At 38.8% G+C, this 11,555-nt stretch overlaps 1 protein-coding gene across 2 annotated transcripts in view; it reads left to right on the top strand.

Moving 5' to 3' along the window:
- The first annotated feature begins 23 nt into the window (after positions 1 to 23).
- ankrd11 (ankyrin repeat domain 11) overlaps positions 24 to 11,555 on the top strand; it is a 145,772-nt gene continuing 134,240 nt past the window's right edge. For both annotated transcript variants that reach the window (XM_079864978.1, XM_079864977.1), the window contains exon 1: positions 24 to 426. The gene's annotated coding sequence lies outside the window, so the exon portion shown is untranslated. The remainder of the gene's footprint in view (positions 427 to 11,555) is intronic.

Here is an 11,555-nt window from a genome sequence, read left to right as displayed (position 1 = left end):
ACAGCTCGCGTCTCCGAAGCTCGCGTTCGCTCTTCGTCAGCGCGAGTCGAAACGGTTCGGAAGGAGTCGGACGTTGAGGATTAACTTGAAGCGGAATTTTATTTTTACACCTCAAAATCAAGCCAAATCAGCAAACTTACCGTTACTGAGACTTTTTTTTTTTCAAAGGAACGGATGGAGAGTTTATAACCATTTCTCTGACCATTTCACCGGAGCCTTGAGAGGTTTTAATCATCGCATTTTTGAGGAGGTAATCAGTGATTAGCTTTAGCACGCTGGCGCGAGCGCGGACTGAGATGAGCGTCGCGCGCCTCGGATGTTCCCGCATCGGAGATTGCTGAAGTGGAAGGCCTCAAATGGGAAAAACAAGCATCGGGAAGGAATACCAAGTATAATTTTGTAGATGTAGCTCACGTTTTAAAGAAGGTAAGCATTTTTAAATAGCTCTGTTTTCGGCTGAAAGCCATTTCGTGTCGGAAAACCGTTTGTACGTCCTCTCAGGCGTCGACTTTCACGGTTAGCCCGCTAACGGATTTAGCCCCGTTGCTAACGGGAGTTTGTTTCCCTCCCCCACCCTGAAGTCGAGGAAATGTTTGCGTATTGCTGAAAATCTATATCTATTTTGTCAGACTGTGCAAATGTATGCGTTCCTGCGCCTTGTGTAGGTCTAAAACGATGAAGGTTTGTAGTATCTGAAGGCGAGCGTGTGAAGCTGGAGAAATGAAAATAATCCTCGTCATGTTGTCGTTTTCTCTCTGGGAATCGGATACGGTCAGACAGGCTCTGCAGAAATCAGCCACTGGGATGGGCAGCTTAATATATGTATGTTTCAAGGGCACAAATATTGTTGCCTAGTATGTGCTGATATGGTTGCAGGGATTATGGAGATAAGGTCTGTAATAAAAATTTGCTTTGGGTTACCAGTGCACCATTCTGACTATAAATATTAGATCACTGCAACACTCAGTTGTGATGATTAGATGTGTTTTTTATGGCATTGACCATATATTGTTGGTGATATGTATTCAGTTTTGGTTTGGTTTTCAATTCCCTTATGTTTAAGGGGGGAATTTGACTCTGTCAAGTAAAAAAAACCCCATACTTTTGTAGAATAATAATAATAGCATTCACACAAGATCAGTGAAGGCAGATGCAGTGCAACAATCATACTATTTTACTAGGGATGCACGATATATCGGCCAACATATCTGTATATGTTAATTTTTTAATGTTATTGTTATCGGCTCAACAAAAAAATGTGGCCGATATATTAAAGTTGATAAATAATGGATTATTTCCTTCAGCTGAGATACTTCAGATGCGCAATATTCGCCATGAATTGCTTGAAATAGGATTGTAATCACTTTGAAAAGGAAAATACAGTAAAGTGCAACATGTCTGTCATACATAAAACTATAATGAGAACATCCTTATAATTGTGAGCTTGGGATATGGATTTTAATGATGAGGCTTTTGGTTTAGTAATCAGGCTCTCAAAAATGTATATAAACATTTGGATTTAGATTTATCGGCCAATATATCGGTTATATCGGCTTTCAAATATAAATAATTATCGGTATTGGCTTCAATTTTCACATCAATGCATCCCAATATTTTACCACAGAAAATGCTTTTTCATTGCAAACTTGTTTTATGTAGCTGATCCTACTAAATGTTTCTTGCTTTTGCTTCAGGACATTAGTAAGAGCCGAACTTCACTCTCTCGTCTATGTGATGTGAGGAAGCCAAGGCTCTGAAAACACATTTTGGGAAAACTGCATGTGGATGTGACTCGTGGACGTGCTTGTTTAGACATTATGTGGTGTGATTGTTTACTTCAGCGAGGAGTTGCACCGAAGCAGAGCCTTGCAATACTTCTATAAAGGCTGATCTGAAGGATAGAGAGAGAATCTGTGTAAGTTTGTGATGAAGTAAACAGAGCTGGTGTTGGTGCAGTGGAAGAACACTGCGGCGTTGGGGCGTTAGCACACACTCTCTCTCTCTCTCTCTCTCTCTCTCTCTCTCTCTCTCTCTCTCTTCACATACTCTGCTGCCACTTTTCATCCCTCCCTTCCTCACGTTTGTTTAATTCTTCTGAGCTCAACTTTTATGCAGAGTCGTCTTACGCAACCGTGAAACTCTGTTGACTTATGGCACTTGTAGACTGTTTACCAGAAGGTGGTTTAAAAGCACTAATCGGGATTTAGCTGAGGATCCGTGGGTGTTTGTCTGAGGTTGTCGGGCCTGTTTGTCTACCCTTGTGTTGTGAGAGTCCTGCTCATTGTTTGGCAGAGAGGGGAAATTGACTTTTGTCTGGGGTGTGGGGTCAGGAATGCTTTTTCTTTGCATTTATGATGGCATTCTTACTCAACCGTAATTGTTTGCTCTTTCTCAATGCAGCCTTTTGAGAGCGAATTCTGTGCCGTTGACTCATGGAACATGGTCATCTCCGATAGTTGCAGATTAAATGTTATTTAATGTATGATGGTGGTGTTATAAAGGTCAGTATATATGATGTCAAAGCATTTTTCTGGGTTTGAAACAAATCCATGCTCCGTCACCATGAGAATTGACATATTTAGGTCTGCAGAGACATGCATTCTTTGGCTTAGCGTTCCTCATTGGTGGGCTTTTTTCAGCTTTACTGTTTGCAAACGTGAACAGCTCTTTAAAGGTAGGGTAGGCAATTTCTGAGAGGCTAGCAATAACAAGTTAGCTTTTATAAGCATGCGATCCCACTCTCCCTTCAAAGCCACGCCGCCTCCAAAACACATGAACGCACACAGAAGAGTCTGCAAAGTGTCCCGAGAGATGTCTCAAACCACATTACATTACAATAATAATGATCATAATAAACAATTTAAAGATCTGTAACTTGTACCACCTGACTGCTGCAGATTCATTTCGCCGTTGATTGGATTTTTGTAGGGCTGGGTAAAAAATATTCTCATTTTTACGAACCGATATCAATTCAATTAGCAGGTCTCCAGACTGCGGCTAAATATTAATTTGCGAGTGATATTTTTCCTGAGATCGCCATTGTCGTAAATATAAATGTACATGTTATGGTTAAAATTGCATGCATTTTTTACCTGCACGTTCTGTGATGAGTTGCCCTTCACATCTTTTATGTTGACGTAATGAAATGAGACGACGCGCAGCAAACTTGCATTGGAAAAAACCTCACAGAGTTCGAGCGAGCGACAAAATACGCACATGGACATCGAGGATCAGCTTTCCACGTCAGAAACGCATGTCAAACTGAAAAATATCTGGCTTTTTCAAAGCCCTCATCTCCATCGAGCTTCAACACTGATGGTTGAGCCAGAAAGAGAGAAAACGACGGAGACGTGTCAATGAATGAACATGCAAATACTGTAAAAGTGCAGGAAGGCAGCGTCTATTTCATGGGTAAACCACTACAGATAAACATGTCAGCTGTGTGGACGCGAATCATTAACAATTCACGTTTTTAATTGATACTGATATGGATTCTTATTCTCAATCTTTTAATCTTTGCTGTTTTCTGTTACTGCCTGAGCTCATTATTTGTAGTGAAGCATCCATAATCGCAGTAAGATTTGTACTTAACTGTCATCTTTAATATGTTACTTTTAATGTGCTTAGTTGTAGTAAACAATTAACATACTTTCAGCTTTCAAATTCTGTCAATTTTATCACGAAATACAAGCACACAATAACTGCAAATCAAATCGTGAAATTGATCAATACCCAGCCCTAAGTTTTTGGCCTTGAGATTTCCACAGAAGATGTTTTAATATTTAGACCACCTCTATTATTGATTGCCATCAGGATGTGAAGAGAGTTTCAACCAGTATAACAAGAAGTGTTTATAAAACAAATTGCTTTCTCTACCTTTAAGGACAGCAAGTTAAGAATGATCTAATAATGTTTTGTAAATGCACGGTTTCCACACTAGTGGGAAAGCTTGAAATAAGAGGGAATGCAACAAGTGTTTTTCCAGGCCTGGGAAAAAAATCTCAAATCAAATTTCTGTAATTTATATTTTGAAAAGTATGTCTGCAAAATATCTCTCAGGACGCTATCTTACTGAGGACTGGGTCTCGGCAACAAAATCACAATTCGTATATTACGATACAGAGGTACTGTTACGTATCGCAATATGGGTCATTATTGACTTAATTTTCTCCTTATCAGAATTTAGTGTAATAGTTGTTTATTGAATGTTGTGTACAGTGCTGGTGCTATGTGGAGCTTTCATAATTTTGAACATTGGGTACAATATTTGGCAATATTTTGCGTAGTTTACTTGTAAATCATCTAAGGCCAGAAATTGTAGTGTACCCTCTGTAATGAATTCAGAGAAATAGGGATGCGTCGATCATGATGTTTCATTCCGTTTTTTATATATATATATACAGACAAATTTACTGATTCCGATACCAGTTGCTGATTTCCCCCCTTTTCTTTGTTGTTTATTTTCTCTATAACTGGACAAACTGGCCTCAAACATTAGAGGAGACTTGAGAAAACCACTGCATTCCGATCCAAACAAAGATGCTACACACATGTAACATGAGCAGTTGTTTTTGATTTAAATTAGATTGTCTAATTTCAAGATTTACAGCAAGAACAGAATGGACTAAATCTGCACAAAACTAAAACAGCAGACGGATTGAATGAAAAGGCTTTTATTGGTAAGGAACGGTTCCAGTTATGTTTCCACTTGAGCCTCGTACAGTACGGCACGATTACAAACCGTTCTTGGCCTGGATTTCTCAGCACGGATGGAGTGAAACGGTTGAGAGAAGAGAACGGCTTGGCCCGACAGTGGAAAAGGGGCTTTTGTAATATATCCACATAAATGGCATGCAATGCAGTCCAGTATAGAGATCAGACAGAATAAAATGAAAATCTGATTCATAGCAGGTTGACTGGTGCATCTCTACTTAGAAATGTTCACATTGCTGGTGCAAATTAATGTATCTCTACAATTATGAACACTGATAATAGACAAGAAGCTTCTCCCGAAAAGCTAAAACAATATTCAATATCTCCAGCTCATGGTTAAAACAAGAAAGAAATCCTGTACTATCCCAAACAACCCAGACATTTAATGCGGGACAGAGAATTTTTGATGTTTGTAGACAACTGTAGATGTTTAGATGTATATCTTAGTTCACCTCAACGGTTTGCTGGCAGATTTAGGAGCAGCAAATGGCACAAGCATCCAAGGGAATGAACACAGGCTTGCTGCATCACACTTTTATTTGAGCAGAATATCGCACTGAAGATCTCTGAATGCTGCTTCCTCAGTGGAGTGTGTGTGTGTGTGTTTTTGCATAGTTGCCAAGTTGGGAAAGTTCTGTTGCAGAATATTACTGTATTTTGTTAGTGTAAAACTCTGATTGGGAAATTGGTATCTGGTAAAACCTGGTATCTGGCATCCTTAAATGTTTACTTCTGGGTTAAGATGAACCAAGATGTAGCCAATTATATTATTAATCTATTCATTTATATTCTGTCCATTAATTTCAGAAACTTGCAAAATGTTTTCAACATTTTTTTTTTTAAGTTTAATTTAGTTTAATTTGTGAGACACGTTAGCCATAGTGCGTAACTTACATTTCACAGGTATATTCTTCATCTGTAAATGTGAAGAAAATCATGCATATATTTCCATTTTGCTGTCAGTATTGGATGAGGCTTGCAAGCGAGTCTAAGCTAAACTTCACAGATTTCAGGGAACGTGTGTATGTGCGCCAAACACCCAGAGCGCAATAGATTATGAGTGAAATAATTCTACCTTTGCTAAAATAGTTGGATATAAAATGTGCCATATGTATAATTTCAAGTGTATTTTTATGATAACTGTAAAGTTTTTCTGTTTTTTGCAGTAACACTTTATATTTCTATGGCGTCTCTGTCCAAGAGTAATTAGCTGGTGAAGTGGATTTACTTATTGTAGAGTTAAAGAAAGTTATCATGAGCATTGTAATGTTTGAAGCAGATGTCATAACAAATGTCAGTAGACCAGGAAGTTTTTGAAATCTTCGTTAATAGATCAGTTCATTCATAAATCCGTAAAATCTTACCTTCATGCTGTGGAAATACAAACCGGAAGACTGAACGCAACGAGCGCGGTGCTGAAAAGGGGCATACATGATTACGTTAACTACATTATGTACTTGATTACATTTGTTTTTATAGCTTTCAATATGAACATTGTTTGTAGGACAACACCGGGTGAAATTTTTTTAAAAATACTCGAATCAGCAGGGGATAGGCCTATGTGATGATATATCGTCCCATTGATGTATTGAACACAGCCTTAGTGTTACTGAAAATTAGTAACCTAAGAAGTATAATTATTTAATCTATTATTGCCACAAATGGAAACCTGATTGACCTGAAAGAGTCTAGTAATGACACATGATTGGTTGATGTTGAACTCTTAATGCTGGCATATTTCACCAATAAATGTATGCATTTAGCAGACGCTTTTATCCAAAGTGACTTACAAAAGAACAAAAGCAATTCATCAAGGAGCCGATAATATTCGTAATGTACAAAGCCAGGTTTATTTGACAAATAAATTAGGAAGCAAGCTAGACAAGAGGAGAAATGCAGAGAAGAGGGAATAGCGCTGCATCAACTAATCGACAATGAATATTAACTTTAACATTGTGCATGGAAAACCTCATCATGAAGGTCACAGAGGAAGCTTCTATGGGCACAATCCAAGTGGCCCAAAGCATGAGAATGTTGTATATTAATTGCTTAAACTCTCTGTCAGGTGCTTTGTGTATTGCTAAATTGGTTTCAGACATGGTTTAAGCATAACTTATGTTTGACAGTTACATCCATATCTGTAAATGTTACAAACTCTGTATAAAGGCTCATCTCAACAGCATGCGAATCCTCAGACTTCACTGAATGACTCCGCCGGCACTCGCATGCGCATCGAACAGATGGAGTGCAATAGAAAAGAACTGTTGAGTCAGACAAGAAGAAAAGAAGCCCAGTTACTGTTGAATGCCAAAATGTTTTTGTTCATTTTTATTGTTGGAGCCCTACTCGCCTAACTTTTAAATCAGAATGAATGTTGATTTAAAGGCCCACTGAAGTGCCTTGCAATGCGCAGCTTTGAAGGATGATGCGTTGACGTAATCTCCACTGAAACAGGAAGCTAAGGCGGGACATATTGAATGGCCAATAGCGTTTAGTTTACCTCACAGACTGACAGCACCATGGAAGCGAATCCAAGCACTGATGATACATGGATTCAATGGTAGAGGATTCATTCATTTCATTCTTAACCAACGTACAGTTGGTCAACGCTCGCTTTGGTCAGGTGGTATTTATAGCATAGGGGGCGGAGCTTTTGAGCATTTGAGAGCATTTGATTGGACAGAAGATGTGATCAGAAGCTGAAGTCTGCAATGATGTCATAAAAATCCCTGATCCATTTTAGTGGAAGTGAGAGACTGTATGTTTTGAATGCTTATATCTCCTAAAAGCGAATTTTGTCATTGTTTTGGAACGCACCAGCTTATTCATAACCATAATAAAGATAGTCCAAAAATGAAAATTAGCCCATGATTTACTCACCTTCAAGTCATCTTAGGTGTAGGCTATATGACTTAATGCCAAGCTAGTTATTTGACTTTATAAAGTTTTAAATATGGATATTTTTCTTGCACAAACGCATCACTTCACTTCAGAAGGCCTTTATTAACCCCCCCCCCCCCCCCCCCCCCAGAGCAGTGTTCGTTTATGATGGATAGATGCACTTTATGATGGATAGATGCACTTTATGATGGATAGATGCACTTTTATCATGGATAGATGCACTTTTATCATGGATAGATGCACTTTTATCATGGATAGATTCGCTTTTACCATGGATAGATGCACTTTTATGATGGATAGATGCACGCACTTTTATGATGGATAGATGCGCTTTTATCATGGATAGATGCACTTTTATCATGGATAGATGCACTTTTATCATGGATAGATGCACTTTTATGATGGATAGATGCACTTTTATCATGGATAGATGCACTTTTATCATGGATAGATTCGCTTTTATCATGGATAGATGCACTTTTATCATGGATAGATGCACTTTTATCATGGATAGATGCACTTTTATCATGGATAGATGCACTTTTATCATGGATAGATTCGCTTTTATCATGGATAGATGCACTTTTATGATGGATAGATGCACGCACTTTTATGATGGATAGATGCGCTTTTATCATGGATAGATGCGCTTTTATCATGGATAGATGCACTTTTATCATGGATAGATGCACTTTTATCATGGATAGATGCACTTTTATCATGGATAGATGCACTTTTATCATGGATAGATGCACTTTTATCATGGATAGATGCGCTTTTATCATGGATAGATGCACTTTTATCATGGATAGATTCGCTTTTATCATGGATAGATGCACTTTTATCATGGATAGATGCACTTTTATGATGGATAGATGCACTTTTATCATGGATAGATGCACTTTTATCATGGATAGATTCGCTTTTATCATGGATAGATGCACTTTTATCATGGATAGATGCACTTTTATGATGGATAGATGCGCTTTTATCATGAATAGATGCGCTTTTATCATGGATAGATGCACTTTTATCATGGATAGATGCACTTTTATCATGGATAGATGCGCTTTTATGATGGATAGATGCGCTTTTATGATGGATAGATGCACTTTTATGATGGATAGATGCACTTTTATCATGGATAGATGCACTTTTATCATGGATAGATGCGCTTTTATCATGGATAGATGCGCTTTTATCATGGATAAAAGTGCATCTATCCATCATAAAAGTGCATCTATCCATGATAAAAGCGCATCTATCCATGATAAAAGTGCATCTATCCATCATAAAAGTGCATCTATCCATCATAAAAGCGCATCTATCCATCATAAAAGCGCATCTATCCATGATAAAAGCGCATCTATCCATGATAAAAGTGCATCTATCCATCATAAAAGTGCATCTATCCATCATAAAAGTGCATCTATCCATCATAAAAGTGCATCTATGATGGATAGATGCACTTTTATGATGGATAGATGCACTTTTATCATGGATAGATGCGCTTTTATCATGGATAGATGCGCTTTTATCATGGATAGATGCACTTTTATGATGGATAGATGCACTTTTATCATGGATAGATGCGCTTTTATCATGGATAGATGCACTTTTATGATCAATAGATGCGCTTTTATGATGAATAGATGCACTTTTATGGACTTCAAAACAGAAACAGCAATTCACTGCCATTATAAAACTTGGAAGAGCCAGGACATATTTTAATATAACTCCTGATTGTATTCGTCTGAAAGAGGATGATTTGAGGGTGAGTAAATCATGGGCTAATTTTCATTTTTGGGTGATCTATCCCTTTAAGGCTAACATATTCATGCTAAAAGCAAAAAAAACGTCTATTTTGATTTCAGGGGGCCTTTAAACTAATCTCCCCACAGTTGGAAAGGCTGGTGCTCGACAGGAGTGGTTCGCGCCGCCGCTCACATGACATTATTGTGTGCTGGTTTCCTTTGGCCTTCCCCTTCCTCATTGCAGAGTGTCAGTGTCTGTAAACAGGAACGCTCACTCTCCTCTCTCACGTTTCACTTCTCTCTTGCGGTGTAAATGTTTTATAGACCCCTCTATACTCCTTGCAGCCAGATGCCATATAAACCTCTTTGAATCTCTCTCTCTCTCTCTATTCAGTTCAATTCGAAATGTGCTTTATTGGCATGAGAATTGTTTCAATGTATTACCAAAGCATTTCTAATTTTTACGGTGAATCATCATACATGTACATAATTATTTTTAATCTGGGTTTCTCCCTCATTTCTGCTTCAAGGTCTTGATTGTGGCTTTTTTTTAGTGGTTTAGAATCCAGTATTCCCGTAATACTTTTGTCCTTTATGAGTTTAATAAAGGAACTGTCTCGTCTTCTCTCCAAACACACACATCTTTAAAGAGTGATGGTCTTTAACGTACGTCAGGTGACCTGTAAATGCGAAAACACTTTTTCCATTGCAGTTTTGTGAAATATTCCTTTTTCAAACTGCCTGAAAAACCACCTCATGCGAGCCTAAAAACTTTTGCGATAAATGGGATATTGACATGTTTCCATTGACCGTATTTTCAAAACGCGGCTAGTGTATCTTGCTGCATGTAGGGCTGTCACTTTTGTGAAAAAATCCTGTTAGATTTTTGAGACATAAGTGTTCGTTGAATCGATTGTAAAATCGATTTTCCATGTTTAAAGACGTTTCCATTTTAAACACCAAATATAGCCTAGGCAAATCCACGGACAACTAACAGGCATTAGGACGAACGTAAAGAGGGCTCGCAGCGCTTGAGACGCGCACAAGTCAGCAATATTTCTGATGATTATTGGCGTGAAGTTTCGTGCACAATGACAAACAGGAGTGCAACATTCTCAAAAAACAATAAGCAGAGTGGACTGCCATAACATCAATGAACAACATCACTGCAGGATTCAACATGGCTGTGTTTACTGTTAGAAATGCCAAGCAAATTTCGCCTACGTAGGCGATTGTAGACCGTAGCCCAAATCTGTATGCATGAGACTGAATACCGGCAGAATTCACATTTATGTAGTAAAAAGAGACACATTATGCAGAAGTATATTTTGCTGTTATGTGTGTGTCAGAGCCTGCAGTTGCTGTGTGACGCGCGTTCACTGCGAGCGTATCGTGACGAGCTGGACGCGCTCCGAGAGAAGGCCGTTAAAATCGAGTCCCTATTTTCGTTTTTCGACACTTGTGTTGGTTGGTCCGATCGATTGTGCAATCGATTTTTGAATGTAAAGTGACAGCCCTTGCTGCTAGTAGGATACAATCTCTTTTTTCAACTAATAAATGTTGAAGTTGTTTTATTGTTTAATTTTATGAAGTTAGGGCAAAGTATTTCAAATTTTGGTAAAGATTTCTCTCTAATGTCCTCATAGTTGGGGCATCTCTCTCTCTCTCTCTCTCTCTCTCCCTCTCCCTCCCTCTCTCCCTCTCTCCCTCTCTCCCTCTCTCCCTCTCTCTCTCTCCCCCTCTCTCTCTCCCTCTCTAACTCTCCCTCTCTCTCTCTCTCTCTCTCTCTCTCTCTCCCTCTCTCCCTCTCTCCCTCTCTCCCTCTCTCTCTCTCTCTCCCTCTGGAAAAGCACAGATGCACGCAGTGCTGCATGGCATCCACCCACAAACACCTGGGACGGGGCACTTGATGTCGGGGTTTGACTGTTTCTCAGCCTGACGCCTCTTCTCTTGGGCACAGGTTGTGCTTCCACTGCAGTGCGTTTGATAACATTTCTCCCCAACTCTCATACATCAAAGGAGACACTTCTTTCTCCCCTGCTCTCTTCTTTGCCGCATTTCTTCTCTCTGTATATTATCGCTCTGTGGTTTCTTTTGATCTTTCCGTATCAGCTCTTATTGAACCGAGGCTTATCTCTTAAACCTGTGTATAGGCGTGATAGTATACTCTTAGTCTACAGTGCTAGT

The sequence above is a fragment of the Squalius cephalus genome (assembly GCF_949319135.1).
Source record: "Squalius cephalus genome assembly, chromosome: 3".
Taxonomy (NCBI): domain Eukaryota; kingdom Metazoa; phylum Chordata; class Actinopteri; order Cypriniformes; family Leuciscidae; genus Squalius; species Squalius cephalus.
Note: the sequence above shows the minus strand (reverse complement) of the source record. Positions and strands in the feature narration are given on the sequence as shown.